Below are 19,189 nucleotides of genomic sequence, written 5' to 3' on the forward strand. Positions count from 1 at the left end.
GGATGAGCTGGAGAAAGGCGAGTCCTAAGCGGATTTGGAACGCCCACAACAATTTGTAACGGCCGGCGGACAATGGACCTGGCACGAGACGAGTGCGTGTGCCAACCCAATGGCCATTATTTCTGTATAACCCGCCTAGACCCGGGAATCGGGGACTCCTTTGGCACCTACATATGTAAGTGGAGGGACAGCAGCGGGCGGTCAGCGAGGGACTCGAGTTGAGTGTGCACGGAGGAAAAAAAGAACTAAGGGGGTCTTAAAATCAGAAAAATATAGAAAAAAATATCTTATGTTAAGAAAAAAAATGCCAAAGAAAATGGTCAATACATTAATTTTAACACACTTTTATTAGAATTGATCTCTCACTTACAAAAATTATATTAAAAAACTTTTGATAATAACTCCAAAAAATATGCTTTCTATTAACTTTTACTATAGTATCTTAATCTTAGTATATCTATAATATGCAATAAATATCTGTAGATATTACAAAAATATTAATATAATAAGCTAATCATATTGGTATTTACTTATATATTTTTATGTTCTTAGATAAGTTTGTAATATATCCCTTTCAAATCAATCATATGATTTTTCTCCTAGTGCGGCCACGCGCCAAATTCGAATCTTTTAGGGACTTTTCGCTTTGTTCGCCACTTTTATTGGTGGCGGCTTTGACGCCCAGATAAATCCGGACTCAGACGGCTTCCAGTCAGCCAGGTGTTCCCTGACCCTCAGCACCTACGCCCCTGGCGAAGTGAGGGGGTTGGAAAAGGTGCCCGCTGACCCTAACTGGACAACGCCCTTGATCATCTAGTTCTTTGTACAATTCCTTATTGTCTCGCTTCAACGGTCGCTCCATTGTAAAGTCCTTTAATTGCTTCTGATTGAGTTTTATTTTGGGTGCATCGATTTTTCATCGCCAGCAGTAAATGCAACTGAAAACGAAACAATCGAGGACAATGGCCAGCACTTTTGGTGTTGACGTGGCGATGACTCTGTCGAATCTTGACCCATTCACAAATAAGTCCAGGGATATGTGTTCTTTTCTATACAGAGAAATACATTTAAAACAAATAGGTTCCTTTTTTGAAACAAAATTATTTAGTAATAAATTTGTTGAAATACTTTCAAAGCTTTATATCCCCTTACCTTTTCTCAATTATATCGAAAGAACATAACATAAATCTTTCATCTTCCAAATTGATCCTGGCTAAGAGTCATTCTCATATTCAACATCCCAATCCACATACAGAACCCATGTAGGACTAAGTCCACCTCATATTAAACCATCCTTTCCTAATCCAATCCATCCAATAACTCATTCGATTTGACTGGCAGACGGAGCCCGATGATGGTTTTGGGGCCAACCCTTTGCAGTAAAACAGGGAGTGCATAAAAGTGTCAAGCAATCTCATAAACAGCACATAAAATCGAGAGGAAGCCCGGCAGAGCGGCAATACCTATGCATAAATCGTGTGGCCGCAGTTGGGATTGGGTTGCGGCTGCTGGAATATCTTATTTCATAAGCAAATAAGATATAAAGCTAACTGCAAGGCAAACCCCTTTCGCCAAGCTCGAAACGCACGGAGATGAAGACAAAGTTTACGCAGATTTTGCCGCAGAGAAGTCAGAGGAAACCCCATCAAAATTCTGGCCACACCGCTCACGTATATCCGCCAGTTGTCCCCAGGGACTTTCGCCGGCGAAAGGGTTGCGACCGCACCTTCGAGGGATGGGGCTGGGGGTCGGGGTTTGTTGACAAAAGCTTTTGACTTTCGCCTGTGCCGAAAATCGCGCCGAAACTTTGACCAGAAATATTCAGCCAGACAAGCAACACGCCCCCAAGGAGTCGGCGGTTTTCCACGGCATTCATAAATTCTGGGGTTGGTAATCGCGGAGGGTTGGAGTTTGCCCCCTTCTCGGGGGGTTTCTGGCTTAAAGCTGTTTGTGCGTGCCACAAACAAGTTAATAAACTTGTCAAAAATCCACGAAGAGGCCCTGAGGTAATGAGCTTAAATATCAAGGATCATGAACTTGATATAAACTGGAGATATTTGTTTTGTAGTACTAGGTCTGAATAGCTTTATTATTTGTAGAAAGTAATAATACTCCTGTATTTACACATTATGAATTTTACAGTATCCCACTTATGAGGGTGTCCAAATACACTTTATAATCGATTTGACTGCCCAGAAAACTGACAGCACCTGCTCGCAGGACAAAGGATTACACAGGCGCGATCCTGGCGGTGCATCTGCTTGTGGAGATATGAGATATAGATATAGAGGTGTGCCTGGGGCTCAGGACGCCTGCACTGAGTCGCATAAAATTCAAATAAATTTCCAACTCGTTCGCGGGTTCCACAGTTCCATTTTTCATGATCAATGGGGGTGAGCGAGCATTAACATTAACTGCAGCTCCGACTTGGGCATTAAGGCATTACCTTTCCCATTCACGTTCAGTAGCCTGCGGTGGCTTCCTCTTCCCGGGTGCTCAGGTGATGCACCAACCCTTTGCCTTCCAGCCAAGTTCAGTGAGCGGCAATTCACAATTTTATTTTCATTTTATTACACGAAACAAAGACAAATTACATAAAATATGTTTGCCAGTTTCTGTGCGAGTATGTATCTGCATCTGTGGATCTGCGAGTATCTTGTGGATACGTCGGCCCACACCTTGCGGCTGCGTTTTTTATGTAAATTGCGCCGCCGGCTCAGACATCCGAATGCCCATTAATGCCCAAAAGACAGAGACGGCCAGAGAGTCTGAGAAAGAGACGGGGAGTGAGTTCATCGCGCCTGAAATTGCTAAAGGAAGTTGTTACTTTGTAATTAAAATTTGAGATTGATTAACTTATTGTTCGTGTGAGTTTTACAACCCGAAACTATTACCGGCACTTTGATGGTTTGATTTTGGCTTTTGTCTTGGGTGAGCCCACGTCACAGCTCCTCTCCTTCGACGTCCTCAACCTCCTTTGTTCGGATTTGGCTTTTTTATGGTGCTCCACTCACGGCAAAAAGTTGTTGAACTCGGTTTAATGAGACCAGAAATCTCGCTGCGACTCTGACTAGGCGTTGGTTTTAATTGAGCGCAATTAATCGCTCGACGTTTTAATTTGAATTTAGAATTTGATTGGCATTCGCAGCAGTCGAACCATTTCTTTGACTCAGGCGGAGTCAAGTTTCAGGCTTGTTTGTGGCTGCATTCTGAAAAGGTTAACTTTATCCTTTTTGACATGTCAAGGGACCAGATAGAAAAGGTCTTTGTGTGTACCTTAAGATAAGTTTGTTTTGTCTGAGTCTTTTCCAAATCCAATGTACATAAATGTTTTTAAATGAAGTTATATAAAATATATATCACAAAAACTATATGTCGCTTCAACTAAGATAAATTAAATTTTTTTCATTTCATTAAGGAATATTTTGTCTTAATATTTAAATTATTATTATTATTTAAATAGTTGAGCCGTGGACCCTTATGTGTCTAGGTTGTCTTTACTTTTTAAAAATTGTAAGATACATTTCTTTTAAACCTTAAGAGTTGGGAAATTTGGTTTTAACTACTTTAGGAATAAGAAATTGTAAGATGGTGATAAGGAACACAAACGATTTTCCCGCAATTTTATAATAGTTAAGATCAACCCGTTATTTAAATTTGATAGCTTAGATTTGAAGGAAAAGAATTTTTTTATTTTTTCAAAACCATAAGTCTTTCAAAGACTAAAACTTATGAAAAGTCAAAATAAAAGTACTTAAGTGATTTTTATTTTTTTGACTTTAAGAAAAAGGCTTTTGTTTGAAGAATAATAGAAAACTTTTATTCAAGTCTTTTAAAAATAAAAATAAAAAATAAAAGTTAGTTTTAACTGATATTATATACATTGAAATTAATACTTCTTATCAAACTATAATAATACAAATTTTAAATACCCATAAAATATTTGTTTTCTCATAAAACTTATAACTATTACGGTCTCTGCTTAAAATAAAAAGAAAGTTATCGAAAGCTAAGCAAGAATCATAGGGTCATCAGCAAAGCATGTTTCTCAATATTATCTCAAATTTGTAATACAGGCTTGAAATAAATTTCTTTAAGCCTTATCTAAAAACCTTTATTGCATTTTCATTCCACTTCAACTTTTTCAGGCGATTCCATCACTCGTTGGGGGCGCAAATTGAGCAGAACTCTTCAGTTTGAAACCTTAAGCCATAAATAACAAATTTTTATCTGAAACATTCGCCGAGGCGAGCGCCAAAGTTTCGGACGTTTGCTCGACCGAGCGTATAGTGGAATGAAAATAAAAATACGAAAGGCGAGTTTCGAGTAAAAATGATGGAAATAAAATACGAGAAGTACGAGTGGTCCTGGATATAGCCGGAATCTATGCGCCGGGGCAGGAAACTTTTCAGTCACGAATCGAGCTCATGTCCTTGTTTGTATTAGGCGGACGTGTGCCAATGAAGACTTGGCTGGCCAGAAAGTTGCGCTGTCCATCAGCTCGGGGCTTATTGCTTACTTATCTGGCCGGGTCCGGTCCGCTCCATCCTCATCCGCATCCACATCCACGTCCTCGCCCATCCTCTCCGGCGACTTATGAAATACTTACTAACGGCTTTATTTGACCAGCTCACCACCACCGGACTGCTGATGAGGGGGGCCAAAAGGACACCTTGATGCAGACCGAAGTGCTCAAAGGAGACGCTGCTCGGAAAATATTTACCCAGCCAAGGACTCGCTGCGAATGGATGGTCGCCCCGTCGAACGCTGTTCATATTTTATTTATGTTTACGTAGAAAAAATCAATTCCAATATGAGGAGAAATCCTTTTATGCTGCGGCATTTCGCCAGATGAAAATCAATTTTTAAACTTTTCGCAATAATCCCCCGCACAAATGGCAGCCAGTCGCCTGTATCCTTGAGCACATTTATTTGCCATAATACGGGGTGTACGTGATCCCCGATTGCGAACCATCCCATCTGCACTGAATTGCAATCGAATTCTGGCTGAAATTTCCCTTTTGACCGTGTGTGGTTGAGGTTTGGAAATAAAAATGATTCCATATGAATTATAAATTGCTCGATTTATGCACATTTCCACGGGCAATGGCGTGGGTTGTGAAGCTTTTAGGTTAAGTGGTTTTACGACCCCGTACAAACCTCAAATCTTCTGGTCAAATATGGGAAAAGAATTAAATGAAGGATATCCGTGTGCGATTTTATGATATTTCATATTCTGAGTGGTTTTTAAAGTCCTTATTTTACAGAACATTTTTTGTTTTACGTTAATCTTTTATCAGCATGCTTAAGGAATTGAAAATAGAAATAGGTATATTTGAAATTCGATTGATTGTTGCTGACCAACTTTTATTTTTAATTTATTTCTACATGAACAATAAAACCAGAATTATACTTCTGGTGCCAGTTGATTTCTTTTCATTGTTGCTGATACATATGTGGTGGGCCAGGGTGCGGGGATCGAGAGATATGTAATGCTCGAAACCGACTATAAAATGCTTTCTTATAATTGGTTTTCGATTGCACACTTGCACTATTGAAAAATGCTTCAGCTCTTTTTCAAGTTTTATTATAATTGAAATTCCCGAGCGGCGATTAATGCCAACGAAAATAATTCAAATAAATTAAAATGCAATTAAATAAATCGAACGAATTCGCCGCGATTCGAGTCGGGTGGAATCCAATCGGATCGCGTGAAATCGTTGCAAAAAAGAAGGCAAAAATTGTAGACGCGCAATATTTTTTATGTGCTGATTAAAAAACATTCCTTGGATATTGGCCAAAATATGCAGCGGACGACGGTTCGCGTTGGTTCCGAGGCATTTAATTTGCATTTACGATGAATCCCTCTTTTTACAATGTTGTGTTTTACTTTATTGTGTTTTTCATTTTGTATCTGTATCTGCGGCGGCATCATCGATTCGGATTGATGGGCTGCTCGACAGTTGTTCTTGTTTCATTTCGTTTTGTTTTTGGCATTTTTACTTTATTTTTAATTGTAATGACAGCTCATTGGTTTCTTTGAACACTGCCAAAGGGGATGGGCGGGGATGCGGACGCTCGACTGATGCTGCAATTAAGAGATAAAAATATAATTATTGCAATTGCACTAAAGTAGAGGAGCCTCAGGTCGTCTGTCAGCGGCTCAGAATCGAAATCGAAGCAATTTCGTCTTTGTCTCCAATTCCGAACTATTTTCGGACTACGACGGCGTTCCCAAAAGATCAAACACGCAGTATAAGCCACTTAAAATAGTTTAAATTGACTTAAATATCCCAAAAAACATATATATTGTTATGCAAAGGGTAAAAAAAATGTAACTATAACTTAAGTTATCTTAAAACTTTCCATTACATTTTTTCAATTCCTTAAAAATGTTCTTACCTTACTTAGAGGGTATCAATTTGTTCGAGCCATATACAACCTTTTTTATAGTATTATTTTTAGATCATCGCATCCTGCTCACTAAAATGCCACACTACAATTACACAGCAATTATTTCGATCAGTTTATTTTCTTTCTTGTGATTGATTTTTTTCTGTCTAGATCGGTTGTTTGCTTCTGCCTTCAAGTTGTCAATGAGCAGCAAATATCTTTATACCAATTTGTGTTGTGGTTTTATTTACTTTTTCTGAAATCAAATCGAACCTTGTTAAATGTTGAATTCGGTTGACATTCTGCTTAAAATTGTGGTTATTTCGGGAAGGTTCTCATTGAACTGCAATTTACCCAGGGACGGGACTCGATTTATTTAGTTGTCACGTTTTTTATAGAATACTGATTGTTATGCAATAGGTAGTTTTTAATTTTAAAATGAAAAAGTATACATTTCATTAAAAATCATTTTATTATAAGTTATTATTAGTTAAGATTAATGGTAAAATAGAAAAGCTAACACTAAGGAATACAGTCAAATGGACTTTCTTCTTTTTATTACACTGTTTAAGTAAAGGGAATTAATTAAAATAATGAAGTTTTATAAACCTTCTTTACAAAAGGTTTGGCAATGCTGAATTATACTTAACCTCTTAGGTTTTATAGCAATTGCAAGTGAGTTTTACTATTCATTATGTTTTATGAACCTAGCATGACTTCTATGGAGAGGGGACTGCACAAAGCCTGTGGGAAATTACCATAGGGCTGGGGAAAGGGTTCGGATAGGAATAATAGGATGGGGATGGTGCGTGAGTGTTTGGAAAGGCATTCGGCATTTCGTTTGGCCCACAGTCGAACTAAGTTGCGACGTGTCTGCCGCTGTTACATATGTATATATTTTAATTTGGTTTCTTTATTTCATTTTAGTTGGCAATAATCAGCGACGCCGCGCCACGCATATCAATTACTCAGCCATCAGTAGTAATGGAACCGCACTCACCGCTCCACTACAGCACCACCCGCCCCTCCGCGTACACCACCCGCCATAATTCTAATGTCGACCCAGACATGCCGCAGTCACACGTTCAAATTACCCCAATTTCGTGCGGGCAGCGACAGCAAATATGTAAAAAAGTGTTCATAAATGAAATGTGAGGGACAGAGCCATCGACAGGGGTAAACACTGTAAAAAACGGGGCTACAAGACAGACAAGTAACTGCCTACTACTTAATCTTTGCAATAATAGTGGAAGCCCAAAAATTATAACTAAAGAGCTGTTTAATAATTTTGTACAATTCCGATTTTAAAGCACAATCTTTGAGAATATTTTGCAATTTAAAATAGTATTTGAAATATAGGTTGTTTCGATAATATGTTTGTTTGGAGGTAAGTAACTTTATCAATGGAAAATTTGTAAACCTTTCACGTATCATATATTTACTTCCAGTGCATGGATACGTATTACTTGAGCTATGGGAATGGTTAAGTGAATGGAAACGGTGAGTTGTCGCTTTTTTACCACTAACTGGGCCGATTAGCTTCCCGAATTCGCGCACACGTCCCAGCCATAAAAGGCGTCTCTCCATCGCTCTATAATCTGCTATCAAAATTTTGACGAAAATTGAATTAATCGCATAGCAGTGGTCAGTATCTTGCCCGAAATATCGTGTGAAAATGTTGGCTGGAGTTGAGCAATGTGATCCACGCGGAGGTTAACTTCATTGGAGCCTCAACAATTGCACCGAAATGAAGTTCCCACAGATCGCACTTTGACTTTGACTTTCTTTTGTGAAACTGAAACCGAAATTACAAATCGGACCATGTGCAATTTCCGCAATGGGAAGATCCGCTCAAAAAGATTTCTACACCGATTGGCCACGCAATATAAAGACACCAGACACTGACGCATATAAATCATCAGGAACGTAAAACCCCCTGGTTTAATATAGGACCAAGGCTAAAAACTTCTGCGGAGGCTACAGGGCTGCAAACATATAAAGCAAAATATAAAGTATTATATTTTAGATTTACGAAAGTATTAAAATAGTTCCGCTATACGAAGCGCTGAGGGAAAACAATGTGTTTTTAAGAAGTGGCTCCCAGTGCTAGCTTATATAAAGTGGAGATTAAACAGGGTCAAGACATCTTATAAACCATGTATAATTCAATAAAAGCACATCACAATATATCCAAAAATTAAATTAAGAAAAGAAATATGTTAGCATAGTCCCAAAAATTATAAGTATGAATAAATATAAATATAATGACAATTTAATAATCTACGTAGGTTAAAAATGCTTATTAAATTAAATATTTGATTTTACCTTACTTTAAATTATTTATATATACTTTATTTTTGCTTTTGTTTAAAGTATTCACTTTCAATCACTTAGTCTATTATTTAAAAAGATTCATCCCTGGTAACCTGGCATCGCTTTGATAAGTCATAACTAGGCGTAACCGCTGACACCCTCATAAAACTTGGTAAAAAATACGGGGCCCAGTGGATCGGAGCGCGACGAAAGGTCTGGTGGGTGGCTCAGAGAATTCCAAGGGGGAAAGGCTTTGCAGAAATAAGTTAAGGTGGAAGAACCGGGAAGTGCACCTAGGGCCACGTTCAGTAGTCTTCATTACATCTGCGAGGTGCGTCGAATGGCAAAAGAGAAAGATGACTAGTGGCGAAATGGACACTTAAACTGGCCAACCAGCCAGCCAAACAGGCGGCGAGCAGGCAATTAACCGATTTTTAAATATGTTTGGCCGGCTTTATGACTCGATTACAGCTGCCCAAGACCGGAGCTCAGGGCCAAGAGCAGAACTTTTCACGAGCGTTGTAAATGCGATTTATTTCGATTATGGAAAGTCGCTGATTTGGAACTAATTGCCAAAAGGATTGGCACCTCGACTTGTAAAAGAGGCTTGAGTGGCTGAGCCTACAGTGCGATATAGAGGTGATCACTTAAATTGAACACAAAAGAACCTAATTAAAAGTATAATTTAGAATTTTAGATTCTTTAGAAGTGAGTAAAACTAATTATTTCTAAGGGCCAAATGTGCGTTAATGAGCAATCTCATTATAGATACTTTTGAACTGAACTGGAGTTTTTATTGCCACATAAGCAGTCACTCAAGTTATTTCTGATGGACACACAGAATTGGTCTGAACATTAAGTAAAAGCTTTTACTTGTATTTCTTGGGAGTGGGCACCAACATATCGCTGGTTTGCTTTAAACTTAGCCTAAAGTGCATTGCAACAGAGGTAATCGACTGGTTAAGGAGGTAATAGCTTAGTTTTTACCATTAAATGAATTCATATTTAAACTATATTTTAGCTAACTAGCACCCAACCAAAAAATTATAACTTAATTTCTTAGTAATATGTCAAAATACATAAATATATACATTATATATTATATATATATTATTTATTATATATTTAAATTTCAGAGAATCTTAAGGTTGTTCAAAAATAAGTTAATCAGGCTATTACCAACATAAATGTAAGTATAAAATATGAAAAAGTTTTAGGAAAGTCAATACAGGAAATCAAAACTGACATACCTTTTAATTTAGCAAGCTCCACTAGTTATCCTCAGTGGGCAAACCTATCTCGTAACTCAAAGGCAGATCGGGGCAGCGCCTATTCCGTGGTCAATTAGGTATTGAAATTATTACAGAGCACTTGGCATTCATATTCAGGCATTTCGCATTCGATCGAACTCGAATTGTCGCCGCGAATTGTCATAACTCTCGATGTCGTCGCATAACTCACCCGATATCTGGATATCTGGATGCTCGAGGGGGGCGGACGGACGGACCAACTGCAGTTGTTGTCGACGGTGTCAAGGTGTCCGCATGACTTTGTCTCTGCTTTGGCAATTTATTGGATAGCCGGGCCAAAGCAACAACAACGGGTTGCATCGATCGGTGCTCGATAAACGACTATTGCCATTGCAACTGCAAAATCAACTGCAGCTGAGCTTGTGGAAAAGCGACAAGTTATGAATATAAAATATGCATAAATATGCAATGTAAACGCAAGCACGGGCACGAATAAAGCATGTCCAAGTAATAACAGAATATAATAAACTAAATTATTAAACAAATGCAAATGCGATTCCCCATAGCCTTATCTGCGATCGAACACTAGAAGTAAACGCTGTTAAGCTCCCGGTCCCCGAAACACACACAGCTGCCCACACGATCATTTGCTATCGATACGAGTCGCATTCGGTGGGGCTTTTCCACTTCGATCTGGGAAGTGGGGCTAAAGACCATCGAACGCAGCTTAATTTGTTGGTTCTACAAATCGGCGATGTTGGCATGGCGATAGGCGTAGGATAGTCCCATACTTGGCTTTGGTGGCTGGCCTTTTTCTGTTATTTGTATTTTACTTACAAGGTTGTTTTATCTTATTATAATCTTTTTGAAATGTGGAAAAGCACGAAATATGTTGCAAGCCATTTTGAAATTAGTAGATTTTCTTTATTGTTATTTATACCATTTTACTTTTAATTCCTGATCTACTTTTGAAATATTTTCGGGCTTAGTCATGAACCACGAAATGAACCTCTTCCTTTTTCAGCCAATTCATGCATATTTATTTAAGCTCATGCCGCTTTTTTGGTTGGTTGTATAAAATTAGTGAAGTCAGTCGCTCAGAAGTCCCTGGACTCCGACGTAAATCATATTTGAGATGTCGCATCTTAAATTCGCAGTCGGAATTCCATTGACGAATTGGTTCTGCCGCCCCCTACCAATCTTCCTCTGGCGGTCGCCGCGTTTTTGTTGCGTTTGGAAATTGCTTTGCTGGCGCCTACTTAACGTCCGTCCCGCAACGTGAAAAGTTACTTTCTGTCTTTCTTTATTTTATTTTTTGTGCCTTTTGGTTTTTGCGGGATCGTGCGCATTCCGCTGGATTCCGCAGCCAAATTGATGGCGCCAAAATTCAAGAAGCTCAATCCCAGTCCGCCTGGGAAAGGCAAGAAGTCAGTGGCAGACGGCAACCGTCATTCGCATAACCATACCCACATCGGTGGTCAAACAGTGCGTGTCATAGCTTTAAAATTATGATATGGAACATAAGCCTTAGAGGCAAGCAAACATAAAGATAAACATGGAAAAAATCGGACATTTTTCAGACTATTAAGATCACAAACATGTTACTTTATTTCTCTCAAAGTTGTCTATCATGCAATCTTCTTTTAGGAAATAAAAATTAGTTTCTTTGTAATTTTTGTAATGCTCAGTTTTTATATTAAATGTACCTGTGAAGCTAATGTTCTTAAATTCTAAAATTGATTACCATGTTAAATGAATTTTTGGTAATCTACAATAATATGAGGTATAGAAATCTTCAAGAACCAACCTATACTTGAAGACCACACTGTACGCGGTTGAAGGAGTGGAGCATTTGTCCCATAAATGTCATTTCGTCAGAGTTTTTCACGTCGCCGCTTAGATGTCAGCTCCCCGGGGCCTTGAGAGCTCGGCCTTAAATTATTCTACGCACAGTTGCGGCCGTAATATGAATTTTGAATACAATTATTGCAAAAATGTTTCCCCCAGCTAAAAAAAAAGTGCAACGAATGAGGGAAATTCTGCATAGTCGGTCACTGGGTTTTGAGTTGGCTTAGAGGGCAGTTCTTCGTAGCGATCCGTTACTTGCGTGCCGATCTGACGATTCATTAATAAAAATTATGTCAAAATAATCACGCCACCAGTTAACCTGGAACCGGGGACTTGGGTCCTCGGACCTGGACCCGTGATAAATGAATCGCCTCCAGGGTGCACTCGAAACCCTTCCTTGGGATCTGAGATCCTGGGATCGGGGACTCGGACAGGAGCGACTTAATTACATGTGCAAACTCTGAATTTGAATGTCATCATTAGTGGCGCCGAAAGAGGGGAAAGTGCGGCATGTTCGACGCGACACTGATCCGATTCCGATTGTAACTCCGATTGCCCGGCCAGATCATTAATTACTTTATTACGGAAATCAAAATGTCAGCTTGCCTTTCATCGCCTCGCTTCTCGCTCCAGTCGCTCGCATTCAAAATGTTTTCAGTTTCGGTTTGAGTTCCAGTGTCTGTTTGTATACTCCATTCCCCTTCATGTCACAGCGTGTGTTTACATAATGTGGAAAATTAATGATGAATTTGTTAGCTAAGTGACGCCGAATCGCCGTATCACAATCGGAATCGGAGTTGCTGACGCGCCAAAAAGTTCAAAAATGATAAATTGCTTCGATTACACGCAAGACAGGCAATTTTTTAATTCTCTTTAATGGTTGTAAAAAATACGGGAAGTAATAGGTTCATAGGGTAAAGGAAATGAGGTAGATAAGGAAAGAAAGTATATAATTTCTTTTAGGTCTGTTTTTTAAGTCGTACACCAAATTACAAGCATTATATAAAACGATCCATGCCAAAAATCTAAAAGAATTTACCGCAAATTGGGACTGAAACAATTTTAATCCGAAGAATAAGACAGAGAACTAATTGAAAATTATATTTTATTTGTCTTTATACATAACTTGATTTTTATTTAGACGCAAAGAATTACATTCTTTCTTGATTTAAGATTTCACTCCTTTATAAATGTTAAACAGTTTTTTATTTCTTTATAATTTACAGTTCTTAAGTAGAAAATCGTTATTAAGAACGTTATAATTCTATTATCCAAAGAATGGTTTAATTAGTAATTATAAAGTAGTTAAAACCCGCAAAACCTGAATATGTGAATACTCTAAAAACAGGTTGGCGTACCAAATTTGGTCTCTTGCCAACCTCGGCCAGATCGCCTTCCGTTTCATCTTAATTTGCATAAGCGCCGCGCACAAATCCGCGCTCCACATTCAACACGCGACTCGGGATTCAAATTGGAATCGGAATGGATACGGATATGGCGGAGTGGAGGACCGAGTCGGGGACCTCTGGACCCGGGCCATATCTCAGGAATTGTCCGCGGGGACATTCAATGTGCAGGCATAACAAATGAATTATTGACGTTTTTAAGCAATATTCGCCAATATGCGTTGGCCAGAAAACAGAAAAGAGACCCAGACCCAGAAATCGAGGACCAGACACAAGGCCCGAGCTGTTGAGAGATATGAAAATTGTCAACGTGGGCTTTCATTTGCTTAATTTAATTTCGTCTCTTTGTATTTTGTCGCGTCTCTCATTTGTTTTAACGTTTTAACGAGGATGTGGACGGGACCCAGACACACCGAAATGGGGTTGGAGATCCACTGAGAAAAGTGGTTATAAGGCAGAGATTTATTCCTTAAAAGGAAAAATAAAATGTATATTTAATATATTAGTCTCTAACTATATAAAACCTAATACCATAGCATTATAATAACATATTTAGTATTACTATTATTATGATATATTTAACAAATAATTAGAGATTACTTAATCCTCTCAAACTGACATACGACAAAAATGTTTTATGTTTAGGTGAATTCTGCATACAATATTTCAGGTATATTTTTGATGGCTTAATTAAATTTAAAACTGTTAAGCCCTACTGCGATTGCATTCCTAATTATGGAAATGAGTATCAAACACCTCTTTTTCCCCAAGTGTGGGTACAGGGAAAGAGTTTGGACCTGAGACCGGGTCCGCTCGTCATTTAATTTTCGTGACTGTCGTCCCCGAAACGGGAGGCCCAGGTAGGAGCGAAGATCTTCCCAGGTCGCATGTAAATCCCAGCTCGTTTGGGCCAGCGAGCTGGGCTCATTAATGAATTTAAATGGTCTCCTTAATAATATTTAACGGCTTCTTTGCCTGGCTTTATGATGACAATATTTTTCCGAGACCCGTAGCCCGGGTCTCTCGTATTTAATGGCCCTGCATTGGCATTTGACAGCTGACAAGTTCGTTCGCCAAGTGTGGTTGGGGGCTCACATAAAAACTCCCAGCTTATGACGGTATCAATAATTCCCTTTCATAAGCGGCCATCCCAAGTTGGTCAATCTGTTTGCCAATTTATCTCATAGATTCCATTTGATGTACGTGCAAAAAACATCTTATCCTGTAGCGCACCCTCTGAGAATAGCACATACCCATCCCCCCCGCCGACTGAGTCGAACTTATCCAGTTCTACAAATCGATTTTTGATTGAGTTCATTAGAGGCCAAGTCGAAATGCCGCAACAGGAGCCATCCAGGAGGTTTTCGGAGTGGTGGGCTTTTCCTTATCGCAGCACAACATCGCCCTCACATATGGGGGGTAATGTCTCCCAGGAGCTTTTCCCAGAATCCGGACGGTGCCGAGCACTTGGCCAAATCATTTTTGTTATTAGCGAAAATCGCGTCGAGTGATTTACTTTTACTTTTGTCTTACTGCCTGGCACATTTACTTTGATTCATCCACATATTGTATCAGGAAGGGCAGGGGATAGAACGTTATCATCTGTCGGTCAGGCGGTCCAAAGTGGCATCCCAAAGTGGCAAGTCCCTGCACAAATCCTAATTGGATTTATGTGTAGAAATGGATTATAGCTTATGTTTCCAACTTGCCTGCCTTTTTCGCCTCTAATTGCAGTTGCTAGCGGGTGGGATTCACTTGCCAACCCAATGGGCTAGAGAAAGATAAAGCACAACGCTTAAATTGAAGATAGTTTTCATTAAAGGCTCCAAAAATATTGGATATCTGTGCATGGAAGAAAAATTTTTAGCCGTATGTTTTAAAATCCAATGCGTAATATATTTTTTAATCTTTTATTAACTTAAAAGTATGACTAGTTTAGATCAAAAGCTCACAAAGTATTAGATATGTGTACCCGAAGAAAAATGTAACACTATGCGAGTTTTTAATGCGTTAAATACAATTACTGCAAATATAGTTATTAAAATTGTTAAATAAACTAGTTTTATTAATATAACTTCAATACACTACTTACTTATAAGGTATACCTTGTTAAATAATTTAATTCTAAATAGAAACCAATAGCAATACACCTATGACTCACTTCAAATTTGAAAGTTTCGTCATAGTTTTACCTTAAGCCAAACGTCATGTGTGTGTTCTACCTGCTGAATGAGTTCTGAGTACCGTTAATATCGATATACGATAGATAAGCCCCGCCGAATGATATTTATGCTATCGTGATGATCACCATTCTGTGATTTCCATAATCCCTCTCCGAAAATGAAACTCAGCTCAACTAATAAGCCGTCTCGGCTATTTATGACACGATATCATCTCGGGCCACTCGATTTCCAGTCGAAAGAAGTGTCTCCTGTGGGTCTGAGCTGGGAATGAAGTCGAGACCAAATGTCTGCCAGAGAATCGTTTCGAAATATTGGCCATTAAAATGGGAGAATGAGCCCGCGAGAACCACCAGAATCCGTGGCGAGTGGAAGAGTTATGCCTTGAATGAAATGAGTATATAAATATTTTATCAGTGGCCAGAAATCAGATATCTCTTTGATTCATAGAGCTAATTTATGGCTTCCTTTGTCCCCAACCCCATTTGAGGAACAGCCAGACCCTCAGACACCAGGGCAGCTCATTATGAGCCGAACCGAAAATCAATAAAAATATATCGTACACAAATATTCGAGTGGAGTGGATTGCATATGGAGGTGGAACGGCAGCGCATTCCTCAAAAAGAACCCAACATATTTCTGGTTATTTGTATATTTATTCTGTGTCGATTCTGTCCACCTCTAACGAGTTATTTAGAAATCAATCGCCCGGCCTGAGCTATGAAGATTCTACGCTTAGATAGATCAGACTCTGATCAGATCCCCACAGAGCCGATCCTCTCGGGCGACTCAAATTAGCTTTAAATGTTGTCTACTTTGCCCATGCGGCCATCTTTCTATGATCCCGAGCCTCAAGTCCCGCTGCTGAATGCAAAAACTCAGCGCATCTCATTGATTTGTAATTCGCGGGCACAGCATAAATTCTACATGTGAAATCTGATAGCTGCGGCCTGGAAATGGCCAAGAGATGGAGTTGGAGCTGGATCCGTCCACTGCTCACTGCGCTATTTTGTGGCAATCATTTGCACCTCGCTCTGCCTTCAGGCCACAAATCTTATTTTATTCAAAGTGCCCATGCGTAGGTCGGCTCTGCATTTGCATATGCCGCTGCAGACTCAGGACCCAGAATCCCAACCGAAGCCAAACCCAGCCTGAATGGCAGACACAGTGTTGCTCACTTCCTTAGATTCCCTTCCTATAGCTAAAATATTTTCAAAAAATATAATAAAATAAGTTTAACCCAGTCTTAGTATATACACGTAACTTGTACAGACACATTCAATGTAAAGTATAAAAATATAGTGTTCAATGTAATATCCAACATATAGCAAAGCTATTAAAACAAAAATTTGTATTATCCGAATATATTGTATATTGTGGATCCTACATAATTATCTTTATAACATTATTTAATAAATCTGCTTGATTAGAATCCCTAAATCAAATTTCTATAAAGTTCAATAAATGGTTTTAATTTAAATTGTAGAATTGACTTAGGCTTTTATCTAGAATATAAAAAAAAAAATTAATATTAATAGATCACATTTTTTTTGAAATATTTCTTCGTGACTTACGGCTATACGTTTTGAACAAACTCCTATTCCTATGACCCGTACTGTGGAATCCAGCTTAGCTGGACTTGGGCACATTTATGAATCAACGCCAGGCGCGCCATTTCATTCAATAAAACACGAGGAGTCGGACTCGCAGTCCGCTGCCCTCGCTTTCCCACTTTTAAGCCTTTTTTGAGCAATGTTCAATGCACGACAACGACATCGAGTTGTTGTTGCTGGTGTGCTAACTCGCGGAACATAAATATTTCGACACTTTTGCATGCGCGACAAACATGTGCGAAAATGGCATAAAAATATGGCAGGCCCATCGCGAGGGACATGGATTTAAAGGAGGGACGGGGGGTTAGCCGGGTCTGATGGCCATTTAGTGGCCAACAAGCTCCATCAGCGAAGGTTCCGGGAGGCTGACGAGGAGTCGCTGGGGGAAAGATGCAAATTTGTCGCCGGAATATGATCATAATTCATGCAACAAATAAATGTACAACTCTGCATTCGATGGAGGTGACCAAACCGAGGGCGAATCTGGAGTCCCTGGTTCGACCCACGCGATAATATCACAACCGGATGCTGCGTGGAGTTCGCATATTTAACTTCAATTTGTTGGCCAGAGCTGCCTGGCTGGAGTTGATTTTCCTGGGCGTTTCCTTATGCATTTACCCGGGATGTTAAGGAAGTATTATTTCTAACGCATATTATATATTTATATAGTTTGAACAAGCCAATTTGAAATATTTTAAATTAATATTGAGCACAATTACTATCAATAAATGTGTGTTGTCCCCCATTTGAGGGTAAAACCAATCTAGATATTCTTTAAGTATACTATAAAATTACTGTCATTAATAAAAAGAACTTTGCAAAAAAGTCATTTATATCAATTGATACCTTGTTTGCAACAAGAGTTTTTGCTAATAACTATTTGTTTAATAACTATTTTAAAATATTTAATTAAAATATGTACAATGTCAATCAGAAACCTATTAAAATAGAACAAAATACAGTGACGATTGAGTTTTTAGTTACCTAATGTCAAAAGGCACTCCTTGTAGTAAACTAGTCAAAATCGTTGATCTTCTAAAATAACATTTTCCAATTTGTATTTTCTACTCCCAATTTACTAGCAACGGGCTCTTCCCATACCCACGATCCCAAGCCCCGAAACCGGTAGCAACTGGGATCCACAAGAGGTGACTCCTCCGTTTCCATTTCCATTTTCATCCAGGGGCTCTCCAAGTGGCCGAAGACAGGCGCTGCGAATGTAATAAGCGATTAAAACATCTTTAAGCGGCCGATTAGCGCAGCGGGCGACTGATCCGGTGGGATCCCACTTGGCACCCGCTGTGGAGAAGTCGTTTCGATCCGACTCAGAATCGGAATCAGAGTCGAAACATATGGGATTATTAGGGGGGATGGGATGGGGTGACAGTGGCGTTACACGGCTCCCAACTCACTGGGGCTCTGGTAGCCGTCGACCGGCGCTTCTGGGCATTTTACACCTCCGGCTCCGCGCTACATGGGGTCGCCGGTCCAGCGATTATTTCATAACTCACTCAGCCGGGCGGGCCACGTTTATAAATCTCCTTAATATTATTTTGATAGGGCGCCTAATTGCTGTAAATATTATTTCTGCGGCCGCCTAATGTTTCCTTCCCAACATTGTTTATTGACTGAAAGTTGTTGGCCGCTTGTTGTTTATTTGAAAAGCAATTAGAATTATTATGAGCAGCATATTTATTGCTCGATGAGCTGTTGTTGCTCCCTGTCTTTGGCTAATTGGGAAAATTAATAGCCCAAGGGGAAAAATTGCCGATTTCCAATAAAACAATAATCAGGTCCGAGTTTGAGTCCGGAATTCAAGCAGTGAGAGAAATACACTTATTCGAGAAGAGCAGTCAACCGAGGCAGAGGCAGTTAAGATAAGTTTGAGAACCAGGTCGAATGATCGGTACACCTGCCAGCAAATGTTCGGTCTTTAAATATAGGTAATGTCTTGGATACTTTAATCATCAGCAATTTTTCGTTCAACAATCAAACATTGAAATTAACTTATAACTATAAATTTCTGAAAATACCATATATGATAATAAATAAAAAACCTTTTGTCGTCCGCATGTAAGTAGGTAAGTACTGAATATATTAAGTTTTCTACGTTTATATATTTTATATTTTCGTATTGCACTTTCCCAATTAATTCCTTCAAAACGATGTTGTCCAGTGTAAGAAAT

General features: G+C 39.1%; 2 long non-coding RNA genes across 2 annotated transcripts; one reads left to right on the forward strand and one right to left on the reverse strand.

Moving 5' to 3' along the window:
- Window positions 1-4,760: 4,760 nt before the first annotated feature.
- LOC119547012 lies at window positions 4,761-10,298 on the reverse strand. The gene is made up of 3 exons (XR_005219207.1): window positions 10,168-10,298; window positions 9,957-10,035; window positions 4,761-6,088 (listed from the first exon to the last, which is right to left on the reverse strand). It is a non-coding gene; the product is annotated as an uncharacterized LOC119547012 (long non-coding RNA).
- LOC119547011 lies at window positions 8,893-10,193 on the forward strand. Its single transcript, XR_005219206.1, has 4 exons — window positions 8,893-9,414; window positions 9,475-9,674; window positions 9,843-9,895; window positions 9,969-10,193. It is a non-coding gene; the product is annotated as an uncharacterized LOC119547011 (long non-coding RNA).
- Window positions 10,299-19,189: the final 8,891 nt, after the last annotated feature.

The sequence above is a fragment of the Drosophila subpulchrella genome, chromosome 2L, assembly GCF_014743375.2.
Source record: "Drosophila subpulchrella strain 33 F10 #4 breed RU33 chromosome 2L, RU_Dsub_v1.1 Primary Assembly, whole genome shotgun sequence".
Taxonomy (NCBI): Eukaryota; Metazoa; Arthropoda; class Insecta; order Diptera; family Drosophilidae; genus Drosophila; species Drosophila subpulchrella.